The following is a 20,742-nucleotide window of genomic DNA, read 5'->3' on the forward strand; positions in this document are numbered from 1 at the left end:
ACATGAGGAGCTTTAAACATAAAAGATAGCTTGAAATACATACCTTGTAGTAATTTGGATTCCTTAAAAACCTTGTGAGCCTAGCACCCCAAGTGTGATGCCTCAAATGTCTCACACAACACCAAATGCACTTGGAATAAACTTTGAGAGAAATGTCACACTTAGAAATCGGCTTGCCCTCTCTATTCTTTCTAGTGTCCGATTTTGGTGAACTTTATGTTACTTATATAGTGTGTTACAATTAGGGTTACACCATGTAAACCCTAATTGTCATATGAACTTTCATTTCCATGACCCATGAGTTCTATAACCACAATGGAGCATCCTATGGTATTTTAGCCCGACTTGATAATCCATGGAGCATTAGCCCACTATACAAGTATGAGTGATTTACACAATCAACCCATATATTTAATTAGTCACATTTTGATCACTTAATTAATTCTAAATTAATTCTTGATCAATAATAATTAAATAATATTATTAATATATTAGAACTTATAATATATTAATAAACCATAAGTGTTATTTCTCTCATTTTAGTCTATCCAATTGCATGATGTCATGCAACCCAAATGGACCATGCCAAACCAAGTCAAGTACATACCAGAAATAGTTATGGACTTAGACACCTTATCCAACAGTCTTCCACTTGGATAAGTCTAATAACTATAACTGCAAATATGACTTCAGGAACCGATCAGCAATCGTAGCTCTTTCAATGTCTCTCGAAACTGAGATGATGATGATACGCCATTTAAGATAAGTGATCATATAATTCTCTGTTCTAGATATCAGCCAGACAAATACATGGAACAATGTCTTACTTATTATCCAATTGTTTGTTTCTCGATTTCCGATTTGTTTGACAAAGAATTTAATTGAACACATCAACTTAGTTCTGACCGGGCCCGGTACATAGGTTAAAACAAAATCATCGAGGGGCCAAGATATCGCTTCTAATCCAAGAAGTAACAAATAAACTTCGACTCATATGCTTGTTCTACTACTTGTTGAATCACACACAAAAGTACGTTTTATAACATCAAGTTACCAATGCGTTTTTGTACAATCAATGCATAACCAACTCATAGGCAACAAGTCATATTTCTAGGTTTGAAGACTTATATGATATTACCGTCTCACGATCACTCGAGATAAATTCCATGAAGTGATACCAGTGAGCGTGGGTTGAATCTAATACTCAGAACTTATAAGCACTCATGAGTGTTGTAGCCATGTCCAACATCTTAGACATCTACAACCAACTTATGATAGTCCTTATTCATACCTACTTCCAACATATGACCGACTGTGGAGAATTTGAATAATATGTAACACATAACATAAATATTCTGGAAGTCAAAACATGCAAAAAAAATATAGTAAACGATTGACAAAAGATAGGAACACTTTACTCATAAATAAACAAAACTTTTATTGATCATCAAATGTCAATTATACTTTACAAATTTTAAAGCTATCTAACTACTAAAACTAATATCATCCTTCAGCCCTATGTGCCTCGCATGCTGGGGATGCTTAACCCTACCCAGTCCCTTCGTGAGCGGATCTTCTGAGTTCTCAACCGATGATACCCTCTTTGCCACGAGGAGTCCTTCTATTCAATGTCTGATGAAATGGTATTTTCTGTCGAAATGTCTGGATCTCCTATGATCCCTTGGTTCTTTTCTAAGGCAACTGCACTTTCACTATCACAGAAAATTTCCTTAGGCTCCTTTATAGCTGGTACAACTCCAAGGTCTCCAATGAAGTTCTTTAGTCATATAGCCTCCTTTGTTTCCTCGCTTGCTGCTATATGCTCTGATTCGCAAGTTGAATCAACCACTGTCTCCTGCTTGGAACTTTTCCAAATAATTGCTCCTCCATTTAAGGTAAAGACCCAGACTGACTGAGAATGGAAATTATCCCTATCAGTCTGGAAGCTAGCATCACTATACCCCACAACTCTTAAGTCATCACTCCCACCGAGGGTAACGACCCAATCCTTAGTCCTCCGCATGTACTTGAGGATATTCTTTACCGCGGTCCAGTGAGCCTTGCCAAGATTCCCCTGATATTTGCTAACCATGCTCAAAGGAAATGCTACATCAGGACGAGTACAAGTCATAGCATACATGATCGAGCCTACAGCGAAAGCATAAGGTACTCGACTCATTTCTGCTATTTCAGCCTCGGTACTCGGGCTCTGAGTCTTACTCAATCTGGCATTACTATGGATGGGTAACTCTCCTTTCTTGGAATCTTGCATGCTGAACCTCTTCAACACCTTATCTAAGTAGGTACTCTGACTAAGTCCAATTAGTCTTTTACTCCGGTCTCTCAGAATCCTTATCCCTAGAATATAGGCAACTTCTCCTAGGTCTTTCATGGCGAAACACTTCCCAAGCCAGGACTTCACTTCCTGCAAGGTTGGGATGTCATTTCCTATGAGTAGTATGCCATCCACATACAATACCAAAAATCTAACTATACTCCCACTAGCCTTGACATATACACAAGATTCATCTTCACTCCTCGAAAAGCCAAACTCTTTGACTTTCTCATCGAAACAAAGATTCCATCTGCGAGGTGCTTGTTTCAATCCATAGATGGATTTCTAAATCTTACATACTCTATTAGGGTATTTTGTACTGACAAAATCCTCTGGCTGACACAAGTAAACATCTTCATCCAAACTTCCATTAAGGAAGGCGGTTTTGACATCCATTTGCCATATTTCATAATCATGAAATGCAGCAATGGCTAACAGGACCCTAATAGACTTAATCTTTGATAATGGTTAAAAGGTCTCATCATAATCAACTCCCGGAGTTTGAGAGAAGCCCTTTGCAACCAGTCGCGCCTTATACGTGTGTACATTACCATCCATGTCGACCTTCTTCTTGAAGATCCATTTGCACCCAACTGTCTTGCGACCTGGTACATTGTCAACCAAGTTCCAAACTTGATTGTCATACATGGACTGTATCTCCCTATCCATTGCCTCCTTCCATTTAGCAGACTCGGGGCCTGCCATGGCTTCCTCATAGTTGTTAGGTTCATACAGACTTACCAGTGTCTCATCACTGATAAGTGTCTCACCTTCCGCAGTAATATGGAAACCATAATAGTGCTCAGGTGCATTCCTAACCCATGTGGAATGCCTCAGAGGTACATACTCGTAAATTGGATCAACAGGATTTTCCTCCTCGGGTTGACTTCTAGGGTTTGAAGTTCCTTCACCACTTGACTCTTGAATTTCTTCGAGGTCAATTTGCCTCCCACTGTTTCCTTGGCTTATGAACTCTCCCTCTCTCTCGAAAGACACCCCTCCTTGCTACAAAGACCACATTCTCACTGGGTCTATAAAAGAGGTAACCAAAGGATTTATGTGGGTAACCGATGAAAATACACCTCTCACTTTGAGGTTGGAGCTTATCATGAGTCTCACGCCTCACGAAAGCCTCGCAACCCCAAATCTTGATGTGGTATAGATTAGGAACTTTTCCATTCCACATCTCATGAGGAGTTTTGACAACTTTCTTTGTAGGGACTAGATTAAGGATATGGGCGGTAGTCTCTAAGGCATACCTCCAAAATGAGATTGGTAGCGAAACTCGAATCATCATGGAACGAACCATATCCAACAAGGTTCGATTACGCCTCTTAGCCACACCATTCAATGGTGGTGTCCTGGGAGGTGTCAATTGTGAGACAATCCCACATTCCCTAAGATAGTCGAGGAACTCTGTACTAAGATACTCACAACCACGATCAGATCGAAGCATCTTAATGTTCCTGCCCAATTGATTCTCGAATTCTTGTTTAAACTCTTTAAACCTTTCAAAAGTCTCTAACTTATGCTTGATTAAGTAGACATAACCATATCTACTAAAATCATCTATAAAAGTCACATAATAACGATTAGCATCCCTTGTGGAAGTTTTGAAGGGTCCATACACATCTGTGTGCACTAGATCCAATAAACCTTCACCCCTTGCAAAAGAGCCAGTAAAGGGTGACTTTGTCATTTTTCCAAGTAAGCATGATTCACAACTGTCATCTGACTTTAGGTCAAATGACTCCAAGACTCCATATTTTTGGAGTTGGCCTATGCGTTTCTTGCTTACATGTCCAAGATGACAATGCCATAATGATGCTTTATCTAAGTTATTATTATTAGAAGAATCAATACACAACACATTATTTCCTAGGTTATCTACAACAAACACAGCTTCATACACACCATCACAAGGTAATGCTTTAAAATAAAGAACATTATTAAAGAAAGCATTTATTCCACCAACTTCATTATCAAAAAAAGAAGGTAAACCCTTGTTTGTACAAAACATGAAAGGAAATAATATTTCTTTCCATTTCAGGCGAGTAACAACATTTATTCAAATCTAATGTAAACCCACTACTTAGCAACAATGAATAAACTCCAATCTTGGTGACAGGTGAAGCTTTCTTATTCCCCATGATCAAGTTTATCTTTCCATGCTCCACATTCTCACTTCTTCTTAGTCCCTGCAAATAAGAACATATGTGAATTCCACAACCTGTATCAAGGACCCAAGAAATAAAATAGGGTGAGTTATTAGACAATATTGTGTAAATATTTGCATGGTTGGGTTTTACTTTCTCATCCTTAATATCTTGTTGGTACTTTGGTCAATTCCGCTTCCAATGCTACTTTTCATGGCAATAGAAGCATTCAGCCTCTTTTGGATTAGAAGAAGCAGTGACGAAACCTTTCTTGGTTCCACTTGAAGAGGAGCCATCAAGGGTCTTACCCTTGGTACCCTTCAAAGGTTTCTTCCTCTTTTTCCCTCTACTTTTCCCGATTGCCAGGACATGGGCGGAGTTTGGAGTAGGAGTAGAAGTGGTAACAACCGACTTACCTTTAAGACCTGATTCAACGGTCTTTAGGAGTCCTTGAAGCTTGCTGAGGGTAACTTCCTCCTTGTTCATGTGGTATGTCATGCATAATTGATCATAACACGAGGGTAAGGAGTGAAAAATGATATCTATAGCTAACTCCTCAGGGAAGTTCACATTTAGCTTCAGCAAACGGTCCACATACCTTTGCATTTTCTACATGTGGCCCGTGATGGGTTCACCATCCTTCATCTGGGTTGTTATCATGGAGGAAATGATTTCATATCGCTCTTGACGAGCACTCTGATGGTAGTGGTCCATCAAATCCTGGTGCATCTCAAAAGGATAGTAGTCCTCATAGGACTTTTGGAGCTCGGCTGTCATAGTGGCTAACATGATGCATGTCACTTTGGTATCATCTCTTTCATGTGCCCGGAAGTCATCGATATACTGAGGGGTAGCAGTGGACTCATCAATTTCCTTCAGATCCTTATCGAGGACATATTCCTTATCCTCATAGCGAGTGACCATCCTGATGTTCCGGATCCAATCCATAAAGTTGGCACCATCAAAGATGACTCTCCCACAAAGGTTCATGAGAGAGAAGGAGCTGGTAGGGTTTGAGCCAGAAGCAACATTGTTGGATGAAATCTGAAAAGAAGAAAACAAGTTTAGATTAGATATAAAGATAGTCCTTAATAAAACACCCAAATATAATATTAAGGCTAGGACCCAATCACAATATATTATAACTTAGAAGAGGGATGCCGTAATCTAAGCTATAACATATTTGAAAGGTAGGTGAATAACGATTCACTAATTTCCACCATGAAAAACAAAATATAAATTATTAGGTTTTAATTGGTTCTTAGAAACACCTAGATTCTTTTGAGATTCATTGAACTTTTCAATGACATGTTTCAATCTCGAGTGTGCCCTTCAGGTTTTGTGACTGGGATGCCGAGGATCACAAAACAAGGTGTGAAGTAACCATGCAAATTACTTGGTACCCTTAACTTTTTTCACTCAATCGATGTCCCAGTTAATCACACACGCTCCACCGACCTATGAAAAACCTTAAGTCACCCTTTGCCTACCTTGTTATGTCCAAGTTAGTGTGTCGATTAACCATACACGCTCCACCAACAACTTAATCAAAGTGCAAAGTGTAATTTCATGGGTTAGCACCTTATTCACATTTTCCTAAAGTAACTAAGAATGGGAATTTATGAAAACATTTAGTTACTTTATAATAATCATTATACTTTTAATGAGAATTTTTTAAGTCATTGTCCTACCCGTTCGGCTAACGACCCTCCACCAGTCAACGAAGCGGTGGGTGAGAGTGGACACCCATTAAGATGTTATTTTATAGGCAACAAACTTATACCCCCCCCCCCCCCTTATAGACCGACTTCGTGAATGAGGCCTACTAATGGTAAAACGACTTGATCTTATACACACACACACACACACACACATATATATATATATATATATATATATATATATATATATATATATATTAGTAACTTATAATATTATAAAGTAGAAGGGTTGAATTTTAACTTTTAAAATTCTAGTGGTTGGAACTAAAGTTTACTAGATGACTTTACATGTTCCAAACCTTGAGGGAAAGTTTTGTAACTTTACAAAACTTTTCAATTCATAACTTATGAGTTATTGTTTATTAAAAATGAAGACTCTTCATTTTTGTAACTTATGTGTTATTTTAATAGATTTATTACAAAGTGACTTTTGGTTATCCATAACTTGAGGACAAGTTATGGACTCCATTAAAACACATCATGCTCATGAATTAACTACCAATCAATAGCACATAATTCCTATGATCTTGTAAGAACTCATAAGAACATGAATATTCATATCAAAATTTCAAGAACATATGAACACATATAAACATGGAATTTTGATATTAGCCATTGTAAATGGATTAGAACAACCATTACACAATCTAAAACAAGTTTTAATACACCAAAACAGTCTAAGGTAATGTTTCTAGTCCATTTTCAGCAGCAAAAATTGAAAATCTGCACTCTGCCTGGCCAACTCGTCGAGTGCAAGAACTGACTCGACGAGTTGGTTGAAGATACGCTTGGACTCGTCGATTCCCCCCATGGAGTCGGCGAGTCCCCTGTTCAGACAGCAAGAATTTCGACTTTTTTCACTATTTTGCATCAAGTATCAAACAAACAAGCCTAGACTCTGATACCACTGTAAGGTTTTGAGCATTCTAACACTCCTAAAGTGTACATGCAACCCTAGAAACCTTGGATCTATGTTTGTCTAAAATACATGCAAAATTTGATTTCCAAGGTTCTTAATCCTATCTAGAATACATGGGGAACTGTAAACATAAAAGATAGCTAGAAATACATACCTTGTAGTAATTTGGATTCCTTGAAAACCTTGTGAGCCTGGCACCCAAAGTGTGATGCCTCAAATGTCTCACACAACACCAAATGCACTTGGAATAAACTTTGAGAGAAATGTCACACTTAGAAATCGGCTTGCCCTCTCTATTCTTTCTAGTGTCCGATTTTGGTGAACTTTATGTTACTTATATAGTGTGTTACAATTAGGGTTACACCATGTAAACCCTAATTGTCATATGACCTTTCATTTCCATGACCCATGGGTTCTATAACCACCATGGAGCATGCTATGGGATTTTAGCCCGACTTGATAATCCATGGAGCATTAGCCCACTATACAAGTATGAGTGATTTACACAATCAACCCATATATTTAATTAGTCACATTTTGATCACTTAATTAATTCTAAATTAATTCTTGATCAATACTAATTAAATTATATTATTAATATATTAGAACTTATAATATATTAATAAACCATAAGTGTTATTTCTCTCATTTTAGTCTATCCAATTGCATGATGCCATGCAACCCAAATGGACCATGCCAAACCGGGTCAAGTACATACCAGAAATAGTTATGGACTTAGACACCTTATCCAACAACACCAACATTCATGATTTGGCTGGAGTTCACTCTTGTTTGATCTCCTTGGTTGGCAACGCGACGAATCATGACAGGGAGTGCCCTATCAGCCGAACCTCCGTTACCGAGGTTATGAAAACCTTGTCCCATGTCGTAAGGCGGATGTTGTCCTTGTTCCCTGCTCCATCATTCTAGATCAGGGATTGGGTACTACCTGGGGAGGATTTTAGACTTCGAGTTCCGAGTCAGTGCCCTCATCATCTGCTTCCTCTTCTTCTTCCTCTTCTTTTTATTCGAGATCCTCTTCTGGATCTTCCTCGGGAATCTCTTCGGGGTCCTCTTCTGGATCCTCCTCGACCCAGCCTCCATTGCTCTAGTGAGGGTAGTAGGGATCCCCGGGGATATGAAATCCTTCCTTTTCGTCTGATTGAGAATAGAGATAAGAGAATTATATATAAAACTTGAGTGTAAAAAGAAAATTTTATGATAAGACTGATATGTGCATATTTAGTTCATATTAAGCATAGATTTAATTTTATCATTTATTAGCTAAATTATTGCATATCATGGACAAAAGGTACTTAAAAGTGTTTGAATTATGTTTTCAGTCCAAAAGTGAAGCTCGGAAGCAATAGGAAGCAGGAGAAGCGATTGGGAGCTCGGGAATTGAACAAAGAAGAAAACCACCAAAAACAACACCTACTCGGCGAGTTTGATCGAATATTCGAGAAGATAAAGACTTAAAGACCCAGAGACTTATCGCATACGGGGACTGAGAGATGGACTCGGCGAGTCGGCACTTGACTCGACGAGTCGTTTCGCATATATAAAGATAACTTCTCAGATCGATGAAATTTTTTCGAAAACCCTTCTGGAGAGATTAGCTGCGATTGAAGAGCCAGAAGAACCCTAGAGAAGGAAGATACAAGCTAGAATCCAATTCCGAAGGAGATTTGAGGCAAATTTCATCATCCTACTTAATCTTTTGTTTTCCATTATGGCTAGACAATTAGAATTTGTTTATTTGCTGTTATTTACTTCAATCATGAGCTAAAACTCTTAAACTTCTGTTTGGGGATACAAGATTGAGACTATGGTTTGATACTTGGTAGGATTAATTCAATGTTGGTGATTTTTGTTAGTTTTAGCTTGCTAAAGAACCCTGTGTGTGAATTATAATTAATTTTCTGTTAATAGGAAGGTAATTAAATAGTATGAACATCTTTTGATTATCAACCTCATATGTTTATGTGACCACTTTATCATATGTCTAGGATTAATGAACATGAAACTAGAATTAATAAGAAAATTAGGTAAATTCATGTGTGAGCTTGTGTGATGACCATCAACAAGAGGCTAAGTAAAGGACCAAATTAGTTAACTATTGCAAGTCTAAATTAACCCGAATAATTAATCTAGTGAATTTAATTAAATTAGACAACTGATCACTGTTTGAGTTAGTTTATTCACTAAGGATTAGTGTAGTGAACGCGAATCTAATCTCTTGAATCGGTAACCAACAAAAGAGTTAATCCATTGTACTATTACCATAATATCAACCATAGGATCAATTGAGTTAAACTAAACAGAAGTCCTTCCCATTATTGAATCTAGTTAATTCTTTGCTTTTCTAATTTTTAAATTAAGTGATAATTAGTAAGTTTCTAGTCTTGTAAAACTAGAGAAAACCCCTACTTAGTAATTAATTTAGATAGAATTAGTTTTTAGTTTTAATTCACCGTTCCCTGTGTTCGATACCCTACTTATTTAGCTATACCACAATTGATAGGTCCACTGCCTTTGTGTGTTTATTTTATAATTAAAAGTAGGTTTAAAACTAAGTGAGTTTGCACACATCAAAGACCTACACCGATTCCTCCTATAATTACCTAGTGTATACAAATTACATACAACTGAGATCGAACGAACCATTGGATAAGTAGCTTCACTCTAAGCCCACATCCAAACATGGAAAAAGACCTAAAGAGAAATCATAAATCCTAAGCCTATGGAACCTCAATCATGTGTAACCTTAAAGTATGCACTTTGCAATTATAGATCTGTCGGTGAAGGTTTTTAGTTTTTATAAGCATAATTCTATTTAATTGACGATTCCTAGTTCTAATGAAATGTCGAGGTTTACTCGCTTATTACGGTTTTCATAGTGTCATAAATAATCCTATAGTATTTAAATTTGTGAGTTTGATTCTAGTGTTACTTTGGTAAGTTTTTGACTTGTTGCTCACTACCATTATTCTCCGACATATGTTGGTCATACCTCGGATAAATGTAGTTGACCAGGCTATATTCATCCTAGATCTGATTACATATTCTGAGGCCTAGTCATAGTGTCCAACTTGTCTTAATACTTTTGTATAGTTCTAACCATGACATTAAATTGTTGTATGCATGTATTTGTACCTTTATGAAACTAACATTTTAATTTAATGATGTATGGTTGGTGTGAAAGCGTTTTGTCAGAGAGTTTTAGTCCCTTTGCATTTATAGTTTGTATATCTTATGTGGTTCGATATACTTAGTTCACTATAAACAATGCTCTGATACCAATCTGTCACACCCCCAAACCAGAACGGTGGAATCGTTCGAGGGCGAATGACTTCATGTAGTATCATAACAGTTGAGTAAATAGTAAAGAAAGCAAACACAACCACCATAAATATAATTTTGAAAAGTTACATTGTTGCTTGTAATACACGTTTCAAAATAAATTACATTATGATAATATAATAAGTTTTGAAATTGTCGCCTTAGCATCCCTTCCCCAAAAGCTATTGTTTACCTGTATTACTGAATCCCTGAGAAATACAAGTAGTTTTGAAAAAGTGTCAACAATTAAGTTGGTGAGTTCATAAGCATTTTTGTATAAGAATTGTACGCCTTTTTGTATAAAGTAACTAAGTTTGTTTCTAGAAAATCCAATATTTTCCATAAATGAATGGTAGTTTTAAAAGTTCCAAAAACCGGAATGCATAAGTATTTTCCATACCTAATATAGTGTAAGTAGATTTATATATGTATATATAACCACTAAGGCATTTGATAGCCTCGTAAACCAAAATGTTTTAATACTTCATGTGAGTTTTATAACCGTACTATTGACCCAGATTACCTGTAACAACGTTCTTCAGGCGTTGGAGTATTATGACATTTGTCACCCCAAACCTACCGGTCTAACTATAGGTAACAGTTTAGGTGCGGTATTGTCAATCTCGTATAGATCTGTACACAAGTATCACGCTCTCCCTACAAGAGATTATGTTTTATAACACAGGACTTGAAATGCGTACTTGAAAGTATGTGAAGTCAAATGTCTCACAAAAGTTAGTATCAAATAGATTTACATATGAAAAGTCCATTTTTCTTGTAAACGTATGAAAAGACCCTACAAGAGATTATGGTTTATAACACAAGACTTGAAATGCGTACTTGAAAGTACGTGAAGTCAATGTCTCACAAAATTTAGTATCAAATAGATTTACGTATGAAAAGTCCATTTTTTCTTGTAAATGTAAGTATTTCCTCTTTATAGTGTTTATAGTATGTAAAATATCATGAATATCTCGTAAATTATACCTATTATAGTTTTTCAAAAAGTGTGTTTCATTTGAATGATAAACCTTGGTGTATTACCAACTTTGCATGTAAAGTATAATATTTGTAATAACGTTATTTTACTTATTTAACATTTATACACAAAATGTTGATAAAGCATTAGAAACTGTATGTAATGATTTGCATTTTAACATAAGTTTTTCTTACGTTTCACTTGTATTTTCCCCCCTAAAATATAGTAAAGACATGAAAATATAGGGGTATGAACTCATCTAGTAAGTGTGATGATTTGAAGAAAACGAGACTTTTCTCGGGCAGCACTTCGACTAGAAGGAAGCAAGTTTCTCGAGAATTTCAAGGATTCGAACTTCTGTCAGAGCTTGGATATGAAACCGGGGTGTCGGGGTAGTCTCGAGAGGGTAGAAGTATGAAAATAGGGAGAGAAGGTAGGAAATTAGCAACCAAAACCCGGAACCCTCGCATCCTTTATATAGGGCTGAAAGAGGCCTCGAACGCGGGGCGTTCCTGCGAAGAACGCTGGACGTTCCGGAGCGCAGGGCGCTCCCTCGTACGCAGCGCGTTCTAGAGCCCTCGTGCCTCACTGCTTACAAACTTCGGACTTGATGGACAATGGGACTGGCTCTGGGGTACGAACGTATGGCGTTCCCTTTGGCCCAGCCTCGAAGTTTGAGCCCCAATCTTTAAAAATTCGTAACTTTCGCATACGAGCTCCGATTTTTGACGTTCTTTATATCCACGTGTAGGTTAGAATATACTCTACAACTTTCGTTTAGACTCCGTCAGCTCATTTTGAATTTATTTTTAATATTATATTTTTAACAGTTCGGGACAGGAAAAGTTCGTTAAAAATTCATAACTTCTTCATCTGACGTCCGTTTTCGTCTGTCTTTTTACCGTTGTACTACTATTGTCGAGATATTTGATTGTCGCTAAGGTTGCTTCAGCTAAAAGTCGCTCGATCTTTATTTCGAGTTTCTAGCTGTCTACCGTTACTCCGAAACTTAGAAAAATCATAACTTCCTCATACGAAGTCAAATTTAGACGTTCTTTTTATGTACGTTCACGGTTTAGTATAATCTACGACTTTTGGTTAGATACCTAAGGCTAAAATGTACTTTATTGAGATTTCACTTTTTACAGTTAAAAGTGTTTTATCGGTTTTGACGCGAGTCTTTGATTAGTCATAACTTCTTCGTTATAACTCGGATTTGAGTGTTCTTTATATTTCTGAAAACCATGACACGAAATCTACTATTTTATGCAACCCAATTGAGACTTTTGAACATTTCATTTTTGACGCTATTTTTATTATATCAAAAGTAGATTACAATCATTGACTTTTAGGTCATTACATTGACTTGAAATATCGGGTTGTCATAATACGCGGGTCAGGGAACAGACCACGGATTTCCGAGAGGGCGAACGATCGAAATGAGGCCTAGGTTTAGGCCGAGGTTGGAGCCCATGGAATGGATCAGGAGTTCGGAATCCCAAGTGGGTGAGAACAGCCTGCATGGGAGAGATCACCAGAAGGGGTGGTCCAAGGAGATGCTTAACAGTTTAGAGCGGTCCAGATAGACTGAAGGCCGTTGGGGCGTGCCAGTCAGGCCAAAGGCTTGGAGAACGGTCTAGACAGGTTGAAGGCCCAGAGAGGCGGTCCAGACATGCTGAAGGTTCTGAGAGTGGTCCAGATAGACTGAAGTCCTGGTGATGCGATCCAGTCATGCTGAAGACTCTATGTGTGTTAGTGGATCTATGTGCAGGTATTGAGTATGCTGCCATGCGATAGCAATCAGTAAGTATGTCCCCAAGTATTGAACATGCTGATGGAGCATGCTGAAGACTTTGTATGGGTTTTGTTAGTTATATGATCAGGTTCTAAGTAAATATGTGTTATGGGGTAGCAACTTGTTCTACAAGTGGATAGCGTGGGGTGAGGTTTAAGTACTGTGACGCTTGGTGGTGTTATGAAGGACATTGTTTAGGCCCTCTTGGGCAATGGAGGAGATGAGAATCTCCAGGATGGAGCGTTGGGACAACTGAAGTGACGACATCAGTTTTGATAGGTTATCAGGAACATTAAAGTCATAGGTTGTGGGCATAGAGATTGTGTTTTTTATGTCTTTTGTAGGAGCGTGTTCGGGTTAGATCTTTTTCCTGGTCGTCTATGGTGACACATTATATGTGGGTAGGGTTGAGGCGGTCCTGCTTTATGCTGTAGGCCAAGATACCCAGTGCAGACCGACTGAAAGTCGTAGGCACGGAGGCTCAAGATAAGCGGTAGGGTTGAGACGGTAGGCCAACAAACCCTGAGAGTTTCAACTTGATAGTTGAATTGATTCGACATGTTGGTATTTCAATCTAGGGTATTCCATCCCGAGGATGACCGAACCCTATGATCATTTGGACTTGGCATATTGGTATTCCCACCCAAAGGGTGGTATGGGATAGATATGAGTGTCGTACTGGTGGTCCGATAGTGGTAGGTATGTTGTTGGTGGTAATCGCTTGCAGGACTTTATTCTATGGAAGTGGTGGATGGCAAGGAACGACATGGTTAATTATCATCAGTATTAAGTGCACATCTTTTTCTGATGGTCTATTAGATGGCATGTTGTGCTTGATCGGGCTGAGTTGGTCCTGCTCTATGCAGTAGGCCAAGATACCCGGTGCGGGCCAACAATGAGTTGTAGGGGCAAACATTCAACAGAATATGACCCATAGTTCTATTTCGGGTAGGAACTTTAGGTTCCCAGGGTTGAATAGTCTGTTAGTAGTAATGGAAAGAGAGCTAGCGGTGGATAGTATGAGTGGTTGGCCAGGGAGTCAGACCGAATCCAAGTTTCCAGATTGTGGGTTTAGGTGGTGAAGGATTTTTTGCTGCATGGGATTGTGGAATCGTCTTCTCTGGAATGAAAAGATACCTATTGGGTTTAGTCTCCTTCGAAAGTCGTCGGATGTCATGGTTGTGGAGGTGCCCTTCAGGATGTCGGGTTACCAGGGATGGTAAGGAATGATTTCGAGGGAAAAATCGAATTTAAGTGGGGGAGAGTTGTAACGTCCCAAGTTTTGTCATTTATAGTCCATGGGGATGGAAGGGTAAAGCCATGAAGAGCCTAAGGGCTAGATTGTAATTTTGGGAACAAGAGGAGTACGTGCGTGTACATAAAGGTATGCTGAGCGTACTAGGGCACACCCTAGTACACTGGGCGTACACTTGTGTACGCTGAGCGTAATCCTAACAGAAGGAAACCCTAATATCTCGGGTTGGGGGCTATATAAACATCCTTATGGCTCATTTTCTCTCCTCCTTCTCAGCCTCCATCTTCCATAAACTTCCCCAAACCCTAATTCTTGTGTGTGAGAGGGAGTTGGTGGGTATTTTGAACTCTTGAAGGTGAAGCCATTGCAACAAATAGTTGAAAAAGGAGGTTGGCTTGTAGATCTGAAGTTGTGTTGTGCCCTAGAAGCTCCAAAAGGTAAAAAGCTTCAAACTTTATGCTTATAGGTCGTAGATCTAATATTTCTAGCATTATGGAACCATTTCTTGTCCCAAAAACCCCAATATGGTGCATGATGCATTTTGGACGAGATAAGCTGTCCTTTTTGGACCATGAAGAGGTCTTAAGTGATAAAAATGAGGTCCCAATGGCTTAATATGTTCCATGCATGTAGTAGAAGGGTCTTAATGGATTAAGACCTTGGATTAAGAGCTTTCTGGACGTCCAAAGTGATAAAGTTCGAGACTTTATGAGTCCTAGGTACATTTGGTCACTGGATCTGGAGTTTGGGCTTAATTGCTTAAGCCATTAAGCACTTATTAGGGTTTTGGTGAAACCCTGCGTATGCCCAACATAAGGTTCTGTACGCCCATCGTACTGGGTAAATGACCTCGTTTTCTAGTCAATACGAGACTCGTGTACACCCTGTGTAGCCTTGGGGTACGCCCATCGTACGTCTTTTGTGGACTTTTGGTGATTTGGGCTTTGGGTTTGGGCTACGTTTTGGGCTAGTAGGGTTTGGGCCTTGCTGGACTTTATGAGTAGATATGTTTTGGAGCAGTTTTAGTGATAGTGGATCATGGGGTTAAGCCCAATAAGGAATTTGGGCCCAATTTAGTAAATTGGGCCAATAATGGGCCTTTCCTAAATACTTTCAAGGTTATGGACTTGGAATTGGGCCTTGGCCCAATAAAAGATAATGGATATGATGAATTGAGTGGACCCTTAGCCTAGATTGTTATGTTGTGTAATGATTTGGTATTTATTATGTGATAGTTCAGGATTTCCAGTGAGATAGTGGTTTGGGAGTTCGTTTCTTCAGTTCAGAATCGGCGTTGCGAGGTGAGTTATCCTCACTATATCAACAGGGCCTAAGGCACCAAGGTCGATCCTTTCTCGGATTGTATACTGGTTTTGGTTGATATGTTTATTGATCTGCTAGATTTGCATCCTGGTAGTTAGGATGGTATTATGTTAGTGACCTGGTTTAGGTCGGTATCCTGGTATATAGGATGATGCTATGTTAGTGACCGGTCAGGTCGGTATCATGGTTAGGATGTTGCTATGCTATATGATCTGCTAGATTGGCTTGTTTGTCTATGGACTGTTATGTGATTATCTGTTATATGTGCACATGGTTGTTTGATTGGGTTTGGGCTGAGGTGGGTCCTGTTTTGTGTTGTAGGCCAACATACCCAGGGTGGATCGGATAGACTGTAGACCCGGGAGGGCACATAGTTTGGCCGAAGGCCCGGCGAGCGGTCCGGATAGGATGAAGGCCCTAAGAGGGCGGTCAGACGTGTCGAGGCTCAGAGAGTGGGCCAGATAGACTGAAGGCCCATCGCGGGTAGTCCAGTCAGACTGTAGACTAAGAGAGTGGACTAGGTGTACTGAAGGCTCGGTGCAGGCGGACCAGTCACACTTTAGACTCGAGATGCATAGTTGTTTTGTGTTTTTTTATATGATATGGTTATGGTATTGTTGAGGTTGGTATTTTGGGGGTAACTTTCGGGCTTACAATTTCAGTTTATTGTTTCAGGTTCAACGGATGACCGCGGGAAGGCAAAGGCATGATCGTACACTTCCTCGATTGATGATTATGATTTCTGGGAACTCTGATGTTTAAACTATTTTGAAAACAAATTGTAATAACTGAATGATTTTATACTATTTAAAAAGTTTTAAATTGGCTCGAATTTTATGGATGTTACATATTTGGTCCTAAACTTTCAGCATTTTGACAATTTTAGTTGACATGGCACATGAACCAACTACAATCGGTTAGGATGGCTAAATAGACAGATTGTTATGAACTTTAATCCCTTAAAAAAAACAAAAAATTAAGTTAAGGGACTGAATCCACCAAAACCCAAAATACTATAAAGCTATGATGACATTTACCTTATCATTTTTCATATTAGTATAATGAACAAGACAAAATTAACTGATCACAAAATAGTTGTGTTTTGAGTTGAACCTATAACATGTTTTTGTTCATCTAAGAGTACTGAAGGCTTCTTAGTATATATTATCAAAATATTTGTTCGTTTTAAATATTTATATTTAAATTTCTAAAAGAATTCAAATTAATTTGGCCATATCTAACGAAAGACAAAACTTGCTTTACAAATTGCTATAAATTAAAAAATTACTTTGTAAAAAATAAAAATAAAAGTTGTTTGAATAGTGTGTATGCAAACATTTTGTTTATAAGAAACCAATAAAAATCGTTAAACTTTTATGTAGGATTAGGAATTGGTTAGGTTTATAGGTTCTTTGGTTTGTCGGTTTGAATTTTTTTTGGTAAAATTCAAAAACCGAATCAAATCACATTCAAATATCAGTAGAACAAACCAAAAATCGAATTCTAATTCAATTTATTTCAGTTTGAAAGCCGACAAAACCATAAGTTACAAAGATTCACCACAAAAAGTTAAAGTTTCAACCATAAACATATAAGCTTTATATGGTGGGGAGGTAAAATTAAAAACAAAAAGTGAAGTGTGGATATAAATCATGAAATTGTGAGGATTATGAGCTGTAAATACTAAATATTGAAAAACAACAAATATGATTGAACCATACAAGAATTACACATTCTGACATAATATATATTTTGATTTAATGAACTTGTTGAAGAATAACAAAATTTTGGATACAAGTTAAAAAAAATTTCACTACATTCTTAGAAAAGAAAAAAAATTATATACTATTCTATGCGAATGTTACACTTATTAATAACACAAAAAACACAATATATGAATCATTCTATCAGAATATACTATTACATATTTTTTTTTCATTATATTGTATATTATTCTGGTAGAATAATCCATTCTTTTTGGAAGATTGGTGGTCATTGTTCATCTTCATCCCATACAATGTTCATCTTCAAGATTCTATTCTCACAGAATCAGAATTCAAGATTCCATTCCAGGAGAATGTTGTAAGTTTCATATGTATCATGTTTTGCTTTGATATCTCTCGTTTCGTACCTACAAAAAATAATGGTATTCAACACTTGATCATTATTAACCAATAATATAAGATTAAATTCAAGCATAAAATTGTAGCAACTTGAAAATATTTTGGAAAGTAAAATGTTGTAATTTAAGTGTGATATATCAGGGTTATTAAGAGTTATGTTTGCCTTCATACCATCATCAGGCTCACTAATCAAGAGATTTGCAACATGTGTTGCAGAAGCATCTAAGCCCTCCAAATCATCATACGCATCTTCCGACATGCTTTCAATATTAAACCCTAATAAGATCAACATGAATGTCATAAAATCATGATCATTTATTCCATAACCTTTAAAATACGTACTACAGGATTTCAGAAATACAGAACATACAAGCAGTGCAAGGGTATCCACTAAATAGAGTTACTTGACGTGTTGGTGCACTCGGGCAAATCCATTTGATCTACATCATAAATCAAATTACGTGGTAGTTATATATAACGAAATTATGAGTGAATTTTCTTGAGAAATGAATAAAAATTTCAAATCGTTACATTAGGAAGTGGCAGAGTTGCTTACTTTGCTTATATAAGGACCAACTCAATCTCAAATAGACATTCAATTAAGATTCGAGCAAACGACACTTCTTGTAGTCAAATTTGACAAAAAAATTTCTGGATGTTATATTTTCAAGATGTTTATGTTCTAATTAATGCATTTTATATAAACAAATAAAATAACACAATTTGTTTTTGGAACACGACATTTCGATATATGAAAATAACTTTAACTTCCAGTCAATTTAAAACGTCAAGCATATGCTTTTCTTTCAAAGTGAAAACTCGATTAGAAAACTCCAAAAATTGATTGTGAAGATTAGTCATCGATGCATAGTCCATATATAGAACAAAACATGATCATTTAACCAAAAAAGAATATATGTATCGTCAAATCACAATATATTCGATTCCCAAAAGAGTAGAGCCCACTGATTGTTCTTAAAAGTTAATATAACTAAAGATGGATAATCACATTGAACCCTTTTTGCCAATGCCATGCAACCAAACAATAGTTGCTCGGTGAGTTCCTTTGGGCATCACCACAAAAGTCCTCCCGAACTCCAACGCGTTTCTTCTAAGATTGCGACTACCTGAGAAAAAAACACATAAGGAGAATGCTATTAAACCATTAAATCTTTACAAACCATGCAAGATATATCATCCCGTTCCCCCATTAGGCAACACTAAAGTAGCGTAAATCACCACCACGTCGAGATCTTCTTCTTCGCCTTCAAGATTGAATCTTTGGGTATGATAGGTCTGCAATCGCCGGACATCCATCGCACCTCGCCACCGGAGATGCCTCTTCCCTCGATCTACAACTGCGATGAACAGTGGCTCATCCTTTGGAGAACTGGAACGGTTTAATGAGAGGATCAATTTAGGGTTTTCAGAAATCGGTTTTTATATAAAGTGGGGAACGAGATTTAATAAAAGTCAATACCATGATTATAGAAATTATTTTTGGAAGTTATTAAACAAATTACTAAATTACCCTTATTTATTTATTTATTTAATTTTTTTTATTTAATTTTGATTGGCCCACATTTATGCATACGATAACACAATACTTAGTTTAAACAAATGAACCTAGCTCTCTCTCTCTCTCTCTCTCTCTCTCTATATATATATATATATATATATATATATATATATATATATATATATATATATATATATATATATATATATATATATATAAACCTTTGTCTCTTAAATCCCTACATAAATTATGTACTAATATCATACTCTACGTATTAAATCTCCCCTTAAGTTAACAATCGAAGATAGGGTACAATTCAATTGGCAAAAAAATAATAATAATAATAATAAAATAAACATTTTAAACCAACAACAAATCAGTTTAAGCAAAAAATAATAATAAAAATATAAACTATTCTATAGTATATAAAAAACAAATGCTTGTGATATTTACACTAGTCGATATGTCCGAGTGGTTAAGGAGATAGACTTGAAATCTATTGGGCTTCGCCCGCGCAGGTTCGAACCCTGCTGTCGACGAATTTATATTTTGCTGTTTAAAAAAAAATGCTAATGTGATTTATAAATTATATACAAACGAACCCAAAAAAATTATTAATATTTTGTAATTTGGTTATGGTTTAGCCTAATACAAAAAATGGATACTGTTGGTATTCCTATTAATTACTTTTAACTTTTATCACAGTGTATTTAACCATTTTCCAGTCTTCATCTTCCCTATCAGAAGAATCCTTCTTCATCCGAGCTATCATAAAACAAAACGACATGATCTTCACTTTCATCTAACCCACCACCTTTAAATAAACTCACATTTGGTCCACCATCATCAAAATGCTCCTTCAAGAAACTGCTCATTTGTAACCATCGCGGAGTTTGCTTATACGTACTCATCTCCTCCAAAACCCTGCCATTCAAACAAAAAGCAAATTCCAAAGCCATACTACTTCCTTGAATAGGATATTGATGTCGACCTTTATTTTTACACCATTCCAACATATCAAAGTTCACAAATTCATCAGAAATCATAACATTTTGGAAATCCGTCTTTGTATATAACTCTAGTTCATTAGAAATGTTAGTTTTCGCTCTCTTTCGTGGAACGGATTCCATTATAATTATTATCTGAGTTATCACAAAACGAAACAAGAACAACACTTCTATATGAGCCATCTTCATCTAAGCTATCAATCACTTCGATATGAGCCATATTCATATGAGCTATCAGAAAACGAAATACAATCTTCACTTCTATTAT

General features: G+C 37.0%; 1 non-coding gene across 1 annotated transcript; it reads left to right on the forward strand.

Moving 5' to 3' along the window:
- The first annotated feature begins 19,924 nt into the window (after window positions 1-19,924).
- TRNAS-UGA (transfer RNA serine (anticodon UGA)) lies at window positions 19,925-20,006 on the forward strand. Its single transcript has one exon. It is a non-coding gene; the product is annotated as a tRNA-Ser (tRNA).
- The last annotated feature ends 736 nt before the right edge of the window (window positions 20,007-20,742 follow it).

Source organism: Lactuca serriola, chromosome 7 (genome assembly GCF_051521515.1).
Source record: "Lactuca serriola cultivar US96UC23 chromosome 7, Lser_US96UC23_V15, whole genome shotgun sequence".
NCBI lineage: Eukaryota > Viridiplantae > Streptophyta > Magnoliopsida > Asterales > Asteraceae > Lactuca > Lactuca serriola.